Source organism: Phoxinus phoxinus (genome assembly GCF_949152265.1).
Source record: "Phoxinus phoxinus genome assembly, chromosome: 15".
NCBI lineage: Eukaryota > Metazoa > Chordata > Actinopteri > Cypriniformes > Leuciscidae > Phoxinus > Phoxinus phoxinus.
The window spans coordinates 8,680,048-8,698,597 of NC_136890.1; the positions used below are offsets into that span (position 1 = coordinate 8,680,048).

The 18,550-nt window shown below is 38.8% G+C and overlaps 1 protein-coding gene across 2 annotated transcripts in view; it reads right to left on the bottom strand.

Annotated features, from left to right (window-relative positions):
* The window catches only part of LOC307011559 (uncharacterized protein), a 33,704-nt gene extending 22,956 nt beyond the window's left edge, over positions 1-10,748 (bottom strand). The window contains exon 1 of one of the 2 annotated variants that reach the window (XM_079637385.1): positions 10,596-10,748. The gene's annotated coding sequence lies outside the window, so the exon portion shown is untranslated. The remainder of the gene's footprint in view (positions 1-10,595) is intronic. The other variant, XM_079637384.1, reaches the window with a different exon arrangement.
* Positions 10,749-18,550: the final 7,802 nt, after the last annotated feature.

The window sequence follows — 18,550 nt, forward strand, 5'->3', positions numbered from 1 at the left end:
CTTAATATCATTAATTCATCTTTGTCTCTAAGATATGTACCAAAAACCTTTAAGCTAGCTATGATTAAACCGCTTGTTAAAAAACAGCAACTTGATCCTACAAAACTAGTCAATTACAGGCCGATCTCTAATCTGCCATTTTTGTCAAAGATATTAGAAAAAGCAGTATCCTCACAGCTGTGTTCTTTTCTTGAAAGAAATTATATCTGCGAGGATTTTCAGTCCGGATTTAGACCGTACCATAGTACCGAGACAGCTCTCGTTAGAGTCACAAATGATTTGCTCTTATCATCCGATCGTGGTTGTATCTCTCTATTAGTATTACTTGATCTTAGTGCTGCATTTGACACCATTGACCACAACATCCTTTTAAATAGACTCGAACATTATGTTGGCATTAGTGGAATTGCACTAGCATGGTTTAAATCATACTTATCTGACCGTTATCAGTTTGTAGCAGTAAATGAAGAGATGTCTTATCAATCACAAGTTCAGTATGGCGTACCACAAGGCTCAGTACTAGGACCGCTGCTGTTCACTCTGTACATGCTACCATTAGGAGATATCATTAGGAAACATGGAATTAGCTTTCACTGTTATGCCGACCATACTCAGCTGTATATTTCTTCAAAACCTAACGAAACCTACCAATTCACAAAATTAACGGAATGCATAGCTGATATAAAAAATTGGATAACTAGTAATTTCCTACTACTAAATTCAGAAAAAACAGAGATTCTAATTATTGGACAAAAAACTTCCACACGTAATAATCTAGAATACTGTCTGTTAAGTCTTCGTCGTCGGTTAGGAACCTGGGTGTGCTCTTTGATACCAATCTTTCATTTGAAAGTCATGTGTCTAGTATCTGTAAAACTGCTTTCTTCCATCTTAAAAATATATCTAAATTACGTCATATGCTCTCAATGAATAATGCAGAACAATTAGTTCATGCGTTTATGACCTCAAGGCTAGATTATTGTAATGCTCTACTGGGTGGCTGCCCTGCATGCTTAATAAACAAACTACAGCTGGTCCAAAACGCAGCAGTTCGAGTTCTTACCAGAACCAGGAAGTATGACCATATTAGCCCCGTTCTGTCAACACTGCATTGGCTGCCTATTAAACATCGTATAAATTTTAAAATATTGATGATCACTTACAAAGCACTAAATGGTTTAGCTCCGCAGTACTTGAGCGAGCTCTTAACGCATTATAGTCCTTCACGTCTACTGCGATCTCAAAATTCCGGCCAGTTAATAATACCTAGAATATCAAAATCGACTGCTGGCGGTAGATCCTTTTCCTATTTAGCACCAAAACTTTGGAACAGTCTTCCTAACATTGTCCGGGAAGCAGACACACTCTGTCAGTTCAAATCTAGACTAAAAACACATCTCTTCGGCCTAGCATACACATAACACATTATAGACTTCTATAATTAGGCTGCATAGTTTAGAACAGCTGGGACCGGGAACACTTCCCGTAAATCCTGATGTACTTGGTACATCATAAGAAGGATGGCGTCTACGCTAATATTAGTCTCTCTGTCTATCTCGAGGTTTACCGCTGTCCACCGGAACCAGGCCGTATCCAGATCTGATGAAGGACCAGCGCCAGGACACGACGACGCCGCTGACCTGAAGTGTCAACCAGTCTCTCCTCCTCTCCACTCCGCCTTCACCAAAGCGGAACTGGACAAATACTCTGATTCATTCTGACTTCTGACCTGTAATGCTCCTGAATCATAATCATACACTGTTCACTAATTGGCCAGAGTAGAACTGGCCCCTGACTGAGCCTGGGTTCTCCCAAGGTTTTTTTCTCCATTCTGTCACCTGATGGAGTTTTGGTTCCTTGCCACTGTTGCCTTACCTTCTGGCTTGCTTAGTTGAGGACATTTAATATTCAACAATATTATAGATCTGCCTTAAGGTGGACGATGATGAAATTGTTTTTTGTATTATTTTCATGTTATCACTGTGAAGCTGCTTTGATACAATCTGTATTGTAAAAAGCGCTATATAAATAAAGGTGACTTGACTTGACTTGACTAGACACCTCGACACTTGGTCAGGTGGAACCGGGGATTGAACCACCAACCTTCCAGTTTGTAGACAACCTACATGAACCACTGAGCCACTGCCACTATAACTACTATAAAATGATGGAGCTGTATTGTATGCTGCAGTAAACAGGTAGGTAGATAAACAGATAAACTTAACTTTAGACACATAATGACACTGTCACTTTGTTTTTTCTTCTAGGCCAACAGCCTTAGATTGGCCAATGCCAACTGTCAGTTTGGTGTGTCATGGGCCTCACAACCTTAATGGACCCTTGAATTAACGTTACAAAGAGAGATGTTGGTTCAATGTCTCTTTACACCCGGAGTTAATGTTGAAACAATGGTGATATTTCAGTGAAAAATCCATGTCTAGGGTCATGCCCTCAACTTAATAATTATCCATACTTCGAATCATTCGCTCTGAATGCCCCTGGTCTTTTGGTCAAGTCTTTTGACACAGACCTCTCTATGGAAGAAGGCCCCTGCAAACCTAAAATATTCCTACACGACTGATTCTGATAACACAGCCCCTTCATAGAACCGCATGAGCAATATGAGGTGGGTGATATTCCATCGGTGGTAATTTACAAAAAATGTGAGGAAGTCCAATTAGCTGCAGTGCAAATTTTCTCCAGAGAAACTCCCTTAAGCAGTGCCCACAACAATGGCTTGGCTCTAGTAGAATGGGCAGTGAGGGGCTTCCTTCCCTGCACACTGCTATGCCAATGTGCCTTTAACAAACCAGTGTGACAATCTCTGCTTAAACATTATCCCTTTTCTGGCAAAACAAACAAATAACTGTTAACACAGTTAGAAACCATCAGCCTAACATTCCAGTGACAAGATTCAAGCACACTAAACCTTGAATCTTGGTGGAAGATAAAAAAAGATGAGTAGGTGCTAGGGACTTTTGGTATAAAAGACGCACTAGTCGCAGAGTGATGCCTGAGCCATCCACATTGAACTTGGTGCAAGATCGGTGGCTCAAGTTCTGCTATGCACTTGACTGGTGTTTAACGGACATCCCTAATATATATATACCTTTAAGGTTAATACTTGCACTGCTCTAGCAGTTCCTTTAGAAATGTCAAGATGTGAACTATGGGACACTTAGCTGCCACTATACTGTGCTGCTCTCACCACAAAACAAATATATTCCACTTGATTTTGTAAACATGTTTTGCAGCACTTGAGTCTGCACACGGGGCACGAATATTGCTGTGTGCTCCCATGCTTGATGTCACATCTTTGCCCAGATAAGAAATAATCTTCATGACAAATCTCACTCCCCTTTCCCTCAGCAGAGCTATTGCCACCTCAGCCACTTTTGTGAACTTTTTCAGCTTTACATAACTCCTGTGCAGCTTATAATCGGACACATGAAAATACACATCTTTCCTGTCTAACTTTGTAGACCAATCGCCCCCAAATTGACAGTAGCAACTGCTAATATCTTAACAGAGGCGAACTGTCATAGAGCCCTCGCCGCTATGGGGAATCTGCGGTGCCATCGAGCATGGTGGGCAGAGCATCGAGGCGGTGCGCTAGAGTGAGTTGCCGGGGGGGCAGTCGAGCTCGCTGCCGGGCGCCTGGGTGCTGGAGGGGCGGCTGCAGTCCGTGAGGGAGCGGAGGAGTCGCCGCCGTTCGCTGTTGCCATTCGCCATGATGGGATGGAGCAGGGAACGGGGGACTCCTGCCGTCTGCCCGCATCCGGAGGAGCCGTTGCCATCCACCAGGCGGCGGAGGAGTGCCGAGACACAGTCTTGTGGGTACCTCCCGGCCTGCGAGGGGCGATGGGAGTATGTGGCGCGCAGGACGAGGCCGAGGGCCGTGGGAGAACGGCGCAAGGCCGGTGGTGTGATTGATAATGAGCGACACCTGCGTGACACACCGGACTCGTATCTCTCACGGAGGAGCGGAAGCATAAAGGAGGAGCGACGACAGTGAAGATCGAGAGAGGAACATGCCTGTGTTTTGTTTCTGTTTTTGTGTGGCCTGCAGTCAAGCGAGGGGCTGCTGGCTTATAATTTTGTTTTTGTATTTGTTTTATTTTGTTATTAAAAGTGTTGAATGTTCGCCGGTTCCCATCTCCTTCTTCCCATAACAACGAACCTCGTTACACTATCTTATTTTGTGTTCAACAGAAGACAGAAACTCATACAAATTTGAAACAACTTGAGGGTGAGTAATGACAAATTATCTTGGAACCCAAAAAGAATAAATCATATAAAACAGAAATCATACACCCTGTTCAAATTCTAGAGTTGCATCATCCTTCAGACAGTGTTGTGAATGAAGGAATGAGGTATTTATATAACTCATATACCGCAAAGGTCTTTGACCGAATTGGTTGAGTGAGTGATTCAACACCCCATAGACATCCACTTGATTTTGATTACTGAATGAATCAGCGTTAATCGGCTGAATAAAGCACTCATTCATTAACACAGTGACTTGTTGCCACCTACTGGCAATATTTCTTAATCCAAGTGGGAGCACAGAGTGTTGTTTCGTTCCTGAATGAGCCACTTGATTTTGATTACTGAATGAATCAGCCCTAATCGGCTGAATAAAGGCTGAATTCATTAAAGGGGTGGTTGGTTATGATTTAACTTTTCTAACTTTAGTTAGTGTGTAATGTTGCTGTTTGAGCATAAACAACATGTGCAACAGCGTGCAAAGTTATGACGCTCAAAGTTCAAAGCAAAGAGATATATTTTCTTTTGCAGAAATCGGTTTTTAAAGACTACAACAAACGGTTGGTAGGGACTACACAAGCTTCCTCCCGGGCTAGTGACATCACAAACCCTAAAATCTACAAAACAAAAATCCCTAAAACATGCAAGCAACAAAGTTTTGAGGCAGTGTTGAGAAGAGGAAGAGTTGTTGTAGTAGAGCACATTTGGGAGTCTGCTCAAGCTGACTTCTCAAAAATCCGTCTTTTCACATTTATTGCAAATTGCAATAGAGCACGTAACACAAATGCAATAGCAACAGTTCCCACACTAGCGATTTACAGTTTATCATGAAAGAATATGCTAATCAATGACTTGAAGATAGTTAAAGGGACAATATGTAGGAATTACTCCCATCTAGTGGTGAATTTGTATTTTGCATTCAAACTAATTTTGCTCTCCAGCGCCTCGCTTTTTCAAATGCGCGTTGCATCTACGGTAGGCGGTATGTACCAAAAAGCTTTGACAGGATGTATTCTAATAGCACTTCGTTGAGTTTTCCTTCAGGTGAACAGGTGTGTTATTTCAAACAAACTGCAACATGACAACAAACAAACGAATGTTACAGTATGAATTACTGACTGTGAAAAACATGAAATATTACTTAGTTATGCCCAGGGTGCGATTTGTGAAAAAAACAGAGGGGGGGATGTTTTGAAACATTTTTATTCATAAAAATAAATCATGAGAACTGAACTTCGTATTGTAAATTGTAAAATCTTTTTTCTTATTAACTGAAGTAGCCTAACGCAATATTTTTACTCTAATAGCTTATCTTTCCCCACACATATGAACTGTGATCATGCAATAACGTTAACTTTACATCGCGATGCTGAGCTACAGTGAAATTATAGAAAAGACATTATCTGTGATAGCAATTCGCCTCATTCGCGCAAACTAGACGCGCGAATGAGGCTCGCGTCTACCGCGCCACGCTAAACACCGCGCCGCAGGACCTCTAGACGCGCATCCCCCCCTTCTTATTATAGGTTATGCCTTCTTTATTCGTTATATTTTCTGAATTATGTTCATTGTTAGATATCATCATCAGATGATTCAACAATAGGGAGAGGGAGAGGACAGAGAGGCAGTGGATCAGTGGGATCTAGGCGAGGAGGTGGACGACGAGGAAGAGGAGGAGAGCGAGAGTCAATACCACGACGACAAAGATGCCGGCAGCTACGAGAGACGATCTTGATAGAATTGAAAGTATACAAAGGCAGAGAAGAGAAGCGACCGAGGTTTATACAATTTATGTCTAGCAATAGCAATGAATTTTCATTGTCTGTACAGTTCTATGCACGTAGCAAAATATTCACAACTTGAGCTAATGGATTGTTTTTAAAAAAGGAGAACTATATAAAATTAGCCACATTAGTGACATTAACTCTTATTTTCTGTAATCTACGGTCACGTTTCCTTTTACGTTCTATCTTTGATTTATTCTTCTCCTGTGGCGCGGCATATGTATGGTCCATAATAACAATGCAATCCAGACTTTTAAACTTGCCGGTGCAGTTTCAAGCGCCTCTCACTGCTCTGCACCTGCTTTTCTGCTGGTTTCAGTCACGTCACTTGACTGGCTGGATCTGAACGGAAACGTGTTGGCTTAGTACTTTTTGTCCCTCTCTGCTATTATAGTTTTGCAAGATGGCGGAACTACATGGAAGCCTCCGTGGACCTACCCGTCCCATGTATATAAAGATAATAAATTCTTCATTTATAAAGATAAGTCAGATAATTGCCCGAGGTATTTGTACACCATTGATGACATATTTATGAATAAAAATATTGATTTTAGATAATAAAATACCTAAAAAGATACATATTGTCCCTTTAACTCAACATCAGCTACATAAATTCATTAACTAACCAATCAGAAACAACCTGTTGCATTCTACGTCACTTCTTCTTGAGTATCTCCATCATTGTCCGACTTCAGTTTTGTACATAAAAGGCAGAACAGTTTCTGACACTTTAGTGCATGTCTGAAATTACAATTGAAACCTGAGTCAAAGGCTGAGAAATAGCTTATGGTTTTGGAGATTTGGTGTTTATTTTGGTGTGGTTTTTTTTACGGATTTCTTTTCTTTTTCTTTTTTTTACTGCCCTCTGAGCAGCATTAAAGTGCAGAAAGTGATTTTTGAAAAACACTGTTAAAAAAGCATTATTATTATTATAAGCCTGGAACGGCTATAACACCTCCACTGCCCGTTTCAAGCATCGTCTCCCAAAGTGTGTCCGAAAAGCGAGATAACATTATTTTGGTTCCCCTTTTAGTAATCGATATAACATCTTAATCTTGTCACATTTGTAATGTATTAGTTACTTGGACGACTATCGTGTTATGTAGGGAGCTGTTCATGAAAACTGTGCAGTTTGTGTAGTTTTTTGGGATGGAAGGGATGACTTTGCCATCAAAGGAGTAGAGGAGCTAAATAACAATTAGGCATTTGATCTGAATTATCGTAATGTAACACAAATTGCTTTCACTTATTGACGACATGATACCTTCAGGCAGCAGGCACAGCAGATTCCGCGTTAGTCATTGCCTGTGTTGCATAGAGTGTACGTAAATGTGGGCATCAAGATAGGTGTGTGATCTTTTTGGGTAGGCGCATGTTTGTTTTGGTGATTTCAAATATCAACAGCATTTAAACTGCACCTTAAAACTGTATAAATACATCTAAAAGCAACTTCAGATTCAGCTTCTTTGCCACCTCTGCAGTGCAAAGATGGCTTTGGTTGATACTGATTTAGTTGGTAACAGCCTATTTAATTGACTAAATTTGAGAATTTAACATAAAAAATTACATAGATATTTAATAAGTTTAGAAAAAAATTACTGAATATAAAAATTGCAGTAACCAGCAATATTAACTTCTCCATTGTTGTTCAGTCGTTGTACAAGTAGGATGGTTGGTCGGTGTAGTATTTGTCCCGCCCCTCTGATTGGACGGCTGGGTAAAAAGTGACAGTGACAAACTCAGTGTTTTACCCAACCTTGAAAAATGTTAAACTCTCAAATATTATCAAAATGCAGTCAACAGTTTGCCTAAAATAGCACAGAACTTTCTAATACTTTACGCACCATTTACATAGGGAGCAGGTGTACATTTCTGTCATACCAACTAACATTTCGAAAAAACTAAAATGTTCATCAGAACAGCTTTATGAACGATTTACACAAAAATGTATTCTGCTCGTGTTTCATGAATGAAACTCATTGTCTGTAAGAATTGCATCAACACAGAGAAAAGATATAATCATCGTGTTCTTTAACTAATTATGAATGTTTTAACAGCTAAAAAAAATGTAAGAGTAATACAAAGACTTTCAAGTACATTAAAAGAGAGTAAAATAAAGTAAAACTAAAAAAAGAAGTTACATTCCGCGTGGTTGTATCAAGAAAGTTTCCAGTTTCTCAAGAAAGAGAGCCTGTTACTGCAGCTAGTCTCCCTCTTTTCCTTTCATGCACGCTCAGAGTCCATACAGTCAGACATTTCCGTACATTTCCGTGAATGTTTCCAGGCCCAAAACAGAGGCCCATTTGTAGGCACTGAGATCAGAGTCCATTTAGCTTTAACCATTTAATTTGTGTGTGTGTGTGTGTGTGTGTGTGTGTGTGTGTGTGTGTGTGTGTGTGTGTGTGTGTGTGTGTGTGTGTGTGTGTGTGTGTGTGTGTGTGTGTGTGTGTGTGTGTGTGTGTGTGTGTGTGTGTGTGTGTGTGTGTGTGTGTGAGTGTGTGAGTGTGTGTGTGTGTTTTCTGGTGTTTCATTTTTTTTTAATCATAGGTCAATCAATCTGGTCAATTTTATTGTCTATATTTTCTTCATGGAAACAAAAACATTATAACAGGTCAAAATTAGGCTTTCCATAAAAAGAAATGTTACTGTATCCTAGAGATTTCAGTTTTGATTTTCAATCTTAAAACAGCTTCTGCTCTATCCAGTTTAATAGCCATGAGGTCATTCAAATGCTGTATGAATGGAAAATGTCAATGGTTAATGTTGCTTTTATCTCTATTGTCAGTCTGTGTAAAGTCACTTTTTGTGGGTAATACTGTATACTCTGCTTCAACTGTGGCAGACAGGATTTAAATTTTAGTGTTTTGACAAAGCAGTAAAATAAAAACATATAAATGCAGTAACAAAGAAGTCAATTAACTTGTGGTTGCCAAAGCTTGGTTTACCATTGTGAAGCCAAACAAGGTTTCACAGTGTGATGAAATTACACCAGTATAAAGTTGCTCAAATGTTCAAACAACCTTAGTCTGGTTAGTTTCAATATCAATAGTGCTGTGTGAGTCTAAGATATTGAGTAAAAACCTATTTGGATAGGATTATTAATTAAATTAATTAAATTCTGATTGAATTCTAATGATAAATGGCATTTACCTATAAAGCTAAAAGAAGTTTTGTGCCTCTAACAAGTGCTTTTGAGTTTTGTTTTGTTTTTTTATCTGAATGGTATGCGGAAAACACTTGTGGTTTGCCACAGACTTGTCCCACCGCTTAGAACACAACTGAATGCTTCTTAAAGCACCTCCATATTTAAGTAGCCTACATATTTACAGCTGGTCTAGTCGCACAGAATTAGCATTACCTGAGGTTATTTGTAGGTTACAGAAGGTAAAAATCACCATAATCTTTATTGACATTGTCCGTAATGATTACTGAGATGGCACATTTGGATGGGACTAAAATCACTGAGAAGCTATGGTAATAATTGCTTTACACCACCTCTGCATGTAAAACTAATCCCGCCCAAATAGACTGTCTGATGTTGTTCTGTCCCTTATAGACATACTGCACCTCCAAAAACTGCATACCCTTTCACTTCAAAAAGATCAAACTATTAAAAATGCCTGGCTGAAATTTGTTTAAAATATGCCTGATCAATCGAACAATTTTTTATTTGTTCGTGTCATTTCAGAATAGGCTCTTTTCTTAATTATTCTCAACATAATAGTTTTATATAGAAATAGATTTTAGCAAGTGTCCGCAATTACCACGCTGAAACAGTCTGCTGCAATCGTTGTGGTTGTGTTAGTTCATTTTCTTCTACTTCAGGATCTCAAACATATGGCTCTATTACAGCGCAGGCCATCTTGACTATCAAAACTCACATCACACATGCTGTGATTGAATAAGTGTTTTTGACAGAGAGTGAAAATAGACAATAATCCTTTTTTCCCCCTCTTTTTTTGTGTGCAAAACACTTCATTAGCTAACCTCCAGAAACATGATATTAAAACTATACACTTAAAATTACTTTCATGTCTCAGCTAAATTTAAACCTAATAAATAATATTTTGACTATTTAAAGTAAAAGGCACATATTAGGTTAGCCTACCTAACAAAACATTATAGGGTGTATACACGGGAAGCAATTTTGTGCAGTAAGAATGTTTTTTGTTTTTTTTATTATTCGATGGGCATCTTATGGAGTATGAGCCTTTAGCATAGATAACAATCTGCTGTCCAGGTTTGCGCTACTAAACATGCGACAGTCGATTCCCTTTCTTTTCTGTAGGCCTGTAGATACGTCCTCGAGCGCAACGCTTACCGTAACGCAACGACACGAAAATTAACAGTAACATATATCTCCAATAATGCATTTTCATCTGAACATAAACGCTTCGTGAGAGACGTCAAGTCGAAAGAGTTCCCCTGCGCAGGTAGCTGTCATGGTCATGAACCGTCTTGTTACATACACACACGCGCGCGCGACGCGTTTTCATTAATATTTAACAATGTGTTTTCAGAGAGGAATAAATGAAACATTCTTACGTGTGAGTTTGTCGTTTGCTGCAGTCAAGTAGTTGGCGTCGTGTTGTTCAGTCATTTTCATTTGTATTTCCTTCTGCGATTCTGCCCGTGGAGAGACATTGCGACACAAAATACAGCCCCTGTTCGCTCTCGCTCTCTCTCTCTCTCTCTCTCTCTAAGAGAGAGAGAGAGAGAGAGAGAGAGAGAGAGAGAGAGAGAGAGAGAGAGAGAGAGAGAGAGAGAGAGAGAGAGAGAGAGAGAGAGAGAGAGAGAGAGAGAGAGAGAGAGAGAGAGAGAGAGAGAGAGAGAGAGAGAGAGAGAGAGATTATCTGTGAGAGACCTACCTATATCTGTCTAACATATACAAACAAACAAAAATGTACTTGCACATAGGCTAAGAATACTTCTGAGATCAGGCATTTTCTGATTTTTCAGGGATTTACATTTTTCTGAAGAAAATATGAGTGCATCTTGGATTTTCATTTCCATTCATAGGCTACAGGTAAGCATATAGGCTTTAGATAAGAAGACAGATACACTGGAACTGTGTGACCTAACCCATGTACAATGTTTCAATTAAAGCCCTGAAAACAATGTGTGTTATTTTCTTTTAGATGTTTTGTTTCCTTTATATTTTTGTTAGTAGGGCCTATATGTTTTGTGTTACATTGTATAATATTCAGTTTAATGTTTTTTGACATTGTTTTCTGTGTTACCCTGATGGCTCACCTGTCTCAAACCAAGTCATAAGATCTAATTACACATACAAATCAATCTTTGCGAGGCATGGCATCCCCGAGACTACATAAAATTAATACAATAAAGGTTATGCGTATTTGGCGTGCTGTCCGGGGGGAGGGCTCCGAGCTTGGAGTTCGGCCCAAACCCAGAGTACTCCCCCCGGTTGTGGTAAGAGTAGATGGAACTAGAAGTGAGAAGATGGGGTGGAGGAGGGATGCTGATAAACTGTCAATGAACAGAGGTAGGTCTGCTGTGTATTTACCTTGTCATTGAGTTGATTACTGATTGATCTCCACTTGTGCTAATTGGGTTAATTATCTGAACCTGCTCCTCCCGAACTTTGTTAATAAAACATCAGTTTGTGTCATGATATGATTTCAAGCAACAGACAGGATAGATGTCCACAAAGCAACAAGAATCTGAACATGCCATTCAAACTATTAAACATCTCTTGAATAAAGGCATCTGATCAAAAGCATCTGAATGCTGGAATACAGATCTACTCCATTGCTAAATGGATATAGTGGGGCCAACTGGGGAGGCGACTGATGACTAATGTGCCAATTCTTCCTCAGTTACTCAAACCTTCCCTTCCTGATGGTGATACTTTTCATTCAAATGAGGAAAAGTGTGAACACTAAGTGGTACGACATGTGTCATAGAGTCAGAAAACTGACCAATCTACAGTCTGGATGTAAAGTCTGGGTTACAGATGTTAAAGCCCCTTGAATTGTTGTATAAGTGTATTCTGCAAACAGATGTCATTTGATACCTTTCCCATTTCTGGAGGTTGAAAACTGTACTAGCCTACACCAGATATTGTTCTAGATCCACCCACTGTATCTACTCCACATTCTCTTATATTTGCACAGCCTGAAATACAGAGAACCTGGTCAGGAAGAGTCACGATTAAACCTAACAGACTAAACATTGATGTGTTCTTAAAATAAGATAATCTGTATTGGTTTTGAAAAGTCAAATGACATGTACAGTTTTAACTTTTTTTTTTAATTCCTGTTTTCTTTTTTTGAAAAAGGGAGGTGTACGCAATATTATGCAAGTGGCAGATTGTGTAATGAGGGGAGGAGCGAGAAGGTTGAGGGGAAGACACACCTAGGGAGAGGGGATGTGTCATTGTGATGTGCGGATGAAGTGAATAATCTTTACGTTCATGCAAATGTGGGACTCACAGATACTTTTTCTTAAAGAGAAAACACGACACATTCATCCATCCAGCATTACCATACTCGTGCACACACACACATTGCTCCACACACAAAACTATGTTGAGTATTACATGCTTTCATTTTCACAGAGATAAACTTTATCCTATTCTGAACTGTATCCAATATCCATTTATCCATCCAATATTACAAAACATGCGCACACACACACACACACACACACACACTTAAACTGTCTTTGGTCATCAGTGACCCGCGACAAAAAATATTTCTTTAATGTTCTTTATTTTATCACATCTTCCAAAAAAAATATGATGACAATGTGTTTGGGGATTTTCATGTTTCACAAAGAAGCTGAGAAAGGTTTACTAATAGCACAGTAAAGATATATAAATGCCACATAGCACATTTCTTATCGTTCATTTTGTGGCAGAACAATGGCCAAGAAGCTGTCGGATGTTCTTGATTAAAGATCTTGCAACAAATGATGAGGAAAAATCTTCTGGTCCTAATCACTATGTATCTGTCAGAAATAGAGCCATGGGGTCATCTTGATGACATTTTCTGCAGGCTTGCCTTTCCTATTAGGTTGGGATGAAGACCAGAACAAATTTTCATCCTTTGACCAGAATGTAACAGCAACCTCAGCTAGGCCCATCATCAGAAGATTGTTCCTCGTCTGTTACTTCAAGGTCTGTAGCATATGCTCTGTGAACACTGTCCTGCAGAGTTTAGCTCCAACTCACCTGCCTGGAAGTTTCTAGTAATCCTTTAGAGCTTAATTATCTGAATCAGGTGTGTTTAATTAGGGTATTAGGGTTGGAGCTTAACTCTGCAGGGCCGTGGATCTCCAGGAGCTAAGTTTTAGACCATTGACCTTGTGATACATCTTTGAATGCATCTTTAGCCCTGCTTCTGTGGACCACTGGCCTGCAAAGTTTATTTCCAACCTGTTTCAGCACACCTGCCTGTGTGTTTCAAGTGATCCTGAAGAGCTTGGTTAGTTGATTGGTTCAGGTATGTTTGATTAGGGTTGGAACTAAGCTTTTCAGAACAGCAGGGTAAAGACCTCAGTTCTAATGCACCTTCCCTGCAAGATCATCCTGTATTCCATTCTTCTCTCAAGATCTTTGACAGTTATTTGGCCATTGTTCTGCCACAACATGAAAATGTGTTATGCATCATTTATATTCTTCGCTTGAAAGAAATACTTTTTTTTGCAGCAGGGGCAAAGACCCTCACAAGTGTGTGAGTTTGTGGTTCAGGTATTCCCAACATTATTGGGGTAAAATGTCCCCACAAAGATGGTAATACCAGAATTTTTTTAATCTTGTGGGGACATTTTTTCCCCATGAGTAAAACAGCTTATGTTTTTTAATTTTTTTTATAATCATTCTAAATGATTATTTGATTTTGAGTGTTTTGTTTAGGGTTGAATTAGGGGACTTATACGGTATAAAAATCATTATGTCTATGGAAAGTCCTCACAAAACGCGCGTGTGCGTGCGTGCGTGCGTGCGTGCGTGCGTGTGTGTGTGATCCAGGTAAACACTACATTATGAGGACAAAATAGCAATAGCAAAATAGTGTGTGCACGCATGTTTGTGTGTGTGTGCACATGTCCACAAACAATACTTTCTTCTCTCAAAAACTTGGGTGCATATGTTCAGATCAATGAGTCCTATGATCAATCAGATCCAAAAAGAAACACAAAACCTGTACTAATTGAAAGAAAACAAGTTGACCAAAAAAAAAAAAAAAATCCAATATTTGGTAATAATATAGCATACAGAAAGATTTACAAGAAAAAAAAACAAAAGAAGTCTTGGTGCTTGGCTGAGCTAGTGAAAACTAAGACAACTTGGAACTGCCAGCAATAACTGAGCCAACATAGAACTGGGCTTAACCAGACAAAGATGACTTGGATGGGACCAGCGGAGACTGTGGACCAGCAAATATGTGGGCAGTTTGACTTTGCTTTAATGCAGAGCTATAAAGGCTAAGCACGTTGCACTTCATATTGTTGCATCTATTACAGAGCATTAAGAAACACAGATCCAGCTCACCCAATATTAATTCTGTTGAGCTACAGCTTTGTTTATGTACCTCAGCCATGATGGGAGTGTGGGCTGAGCTCCAATCCATGCCGATGAACTCCACCAATATGCCCTCGAGGACAGACGCTGATGCCGGCTCACACACCTGGACAAACTCCAGCGTTTTTTGTTTTTGTTTTTTTAAACACATTTAATAAACGTTTTATACTATCATTCCCCATGTTTTCACAAAATAAAATTATTTAAGTGCAAGGGATTGGGTATTCCCTCCAGCCACAGTGCTTCTCAATGCTCTGTAATAGATGCAACAAAATGAAGTTCAACGTGCTTAGCCTTTATAGCTCTGCATTAAAGCAAAGTCAAACTGCCCACATATTTGCTGGTCCACAGTCTCCGCTGGTCCCATCCAAGTCATCTTTGTCTGGATAAGCCCAGTTCTATGTTGGCTCAGTTATAAATTAATATTTACATTTCAAAAATACACTACATGTTAAATAATCCTGCAATAAAGACTCTCTGTAATAGCATAATAGCAGTTGTAAGAAAGGTGGAATTGTTTTGCCTCAAATGGTTTTTCAGAACTGAGAATCAGTGATCAAACGGAGCATGCTCAGGCCTGTCAGTTCTACCTTCATCCCCAGACTTGACATTATAAGTTCTCATTATTTATATGTATAAATTGTTCCTACTAAATGGCTTATGTTTACGTTACTCAATTTACTTTAATCTCAGCTTTTTCTACATTAGTTCAATCAACCTTTAAAAGTCTCTAACAAAATAAAAGTAAAGTTTTTTCTTTTCTTTTTTTTTTTATAATTCAACAGCAATGGAAGGACAAGACCTCAAAAGAAACATAGGAAATACAAGGGCTATATATGTCCCAGTCAGGCTGAGGTGCAAATGACCAGAACAGAGGTAAAACTAAAACAGGTTTATTAGATATGGCAGGAACACAATGGTTAAACAGGTAAGCAGTGATTCTTGATATCGCAGCAGATAAAATAGACTTGTATGGATAACTATGAGTCTTTGTCTTACAAAACTGGTGGACCACACACACACACACACACACACACAAGGGACCAACGCTGAGATGGGGGATGACTGGAAAATGATGTGGATGATGTAACAGCAGTAATCAGGAACATAAAGCAGGTAAGTAGCAGGATAAGCAGTCTGTAGCATCAGATGAGGTCAGACCAATGACTGAGGGAGTGTGTTTGTTATATATAAGCTGAGTCCCAATTCAGAGGCTGCATCCTTGGAAGGCCTTGCCTACCTCAGAATTTGTTGCGCGTCAGTGACGACAGGATTTTTTTTAGAGAAGTTGATGAATTACACTTTTAAACTCAAGTATTGGGTTTTTAACTTACTCAAATATCTAATGATATCATTTTTTAAAACAGTTAAGTTTTAGACAGTTTAATGCCACTTTCAAAAAAGTGCAGTATAAACGTTACGGTTTCATCAATAGCAGCTGTCACAGTTGCTAGGCGAAAAGAACAATCCTCCTTACCTAACCATCTGATTTACCTAACGCTTATTCTGCCTTGAAATTATTTATGTTTTGGAACAGAGCTAAAAAAGCCTAAAAAAAACTAAAAGCCTGTTCAAACTGATCACTCACCAATGCATTCCTAAGTTTTTTTTGATACTTAAGTCAAAGCTTGAGACTATTCTTAAGAGCATTTGTTAGAAGTTTTATACATACGGGCCCTGGTCTTTAACCTAGTGACACCTCTTTAACTTTGTTCCGAAAGGTAGTGGGCGTTATTATACCTTTGTTTGTCCAAATTCTAAGGCAGCATTGCATATAACCTTCACAGACAATGCAATTTCATATAATTATCCAAAATGGTATAGATAGAGTCTATACAGGGGTCAAGGTTTGGCTGGTAAACATGGGCCTTCTTGCGGTGATGGATAGATGCCATAACTACACACTCTGGGAGAATTTTTCTGTATTGATTCATTAAAAAAATTGCTATGTATGTGACAATTTTTTATTATGTTTGCCAACAACATATTCCTGATATTTAATCATACTATTATAGTTATTTTACAAGTGCTCCGTTTTACAAGTGCTCCGTTATTTTACAAGTGCTCTATTGGAGAGCTTTTAAATGTGTGGGATGGACTATTTTTCGATGCGACATCATAGCTTTTTGTATTAAGTTTCTACCTATAAATATGCTTGTGTATTTATTCTTAACAATAATACTTAACTCTGCATTCTATGTATGTATCTGTATGTGTTTTAATGTTTATTATGGTGTCAAGAATTAGTTGCCTTTATTGTTAGCTACATTACTCACAAGTGTACTCCACTGAGGTGGCATTTATGAACATAGCTGTCCACATCAGATGGCCCCTTTGGCATGTGTATATGTGTGGTGTGCGCTTCTCAGCGGTGATTATGCAACTGTATCTGGCTTCATGCCATACACATACTCTTGGTGGCCTAAATCTGTTGTTTCTCCTGTGAGGCTGTAAATACCTACTTGTCATTACGCTGACGTGATCTTCTCTTTTGGCACTCACACATATTAAATTACATAATACTGTTTCCTCCATTTTCAAACCATTCACTGTCATGCAACCAGTAGGACCCTCTGCATTAACTTTTAGTTACTGTAAACATACTATATTCTAAATGTTTGAGATAGCATTTAAACTTCAGAATTAATTTAAACATGGACATAAACATACAGCTTTAATATTTTGAAATATGTCAAACAAAGTTGCGTCATGGTGTAAAATTAAGAAATATTTAACGTGCATTTCTAGGACACTAATAAAATGTGGGCAATTTTGTGTCATTAAGATGTTCTTTGGTACATTCTCAAATTATGCTGAATTAGGTTATGTTCATGCAAGCTCAAGTGCTGGCATCAACATCAAGACCACGCAAGGCATAAACAGAGTGAAATAGTACAAAAGTGAGCATAGTACAAAAAATGAATGCATTATCTGACAATGTTGGTGTGTAGTGTGATGTCATTACTGCTCACTGGGCAGCCATGGGGTGAATCATGCAGTCAAACACGTGAGGAACAGACAGCCATTCTGTCTGATGGCACAAGGCAAGACAGATGAGATTGCTTTCTCAAACTATTCCTGAAGCCTCTAGCGAGGCTTTAGCAACAGTTTGAAAACCCATGTCTAGAGCAATTATTTAATTGCCCAGTGGAAGGAGCTTCAAGGTTGTTTATTATGTCAATTATATATTCCATTATATAATTTTGCACTATTTATTGCTTAATTTGTCATATATGCTGTGCAGGTTAAATCTATATTCAAATAAAGACATGGGGAAAAAAACAGTTCAGTTCACTTAATTTGGAGATCAAATCACTGTTGATGCTATTGGCTTACAGCCCAGATGTTTTTCATAAAAAGTAGTATTATATTTTCTGTGTAGCATGCAGTGGTGTTCAGAATTGCGGAAGCAAATTCCTCACTTTTTTTTTTTTAAACCAATGTAAATTCATGTTCAAGTTTCGCTTATTGTTGCAGAGTAGTAGTATATCATTTTAACTATGGACATGTTCCACTTATACATTTGGCAAATGCACAATACCAATACAAGTGTCACAATATCTTTGTCCTTTTGAACAGTAGCAGATATTTTTGTGAAATGTGGCTTGAAAAGGTTTTGTGCTTGAATTTTTATATACTGGAAAGACATACATTTTAGTTCTGTCTTAAGTGTTCAAGTTAAGTGTCTTTTTCTGTATGTCCTTGACTTCTATTCAGTGAGAATTTGACTTTGAATAAGACCCATGATCTGGGCTGACACTGTATTACATATATATATATAGACATACAATGTTTGAGGGTGGTGGAACAACAGACTTGCATGCAGTTCGGAAATAACTTTGTCTAATATCTGGGGTCTCATTTATAAACGTGGCACGTTTCTTCCCGTGCAAAGCTTGTGATCTATTAAAAACAAATTTGACGGGAGAATGTACGCACCTGTAAATAAACTCTG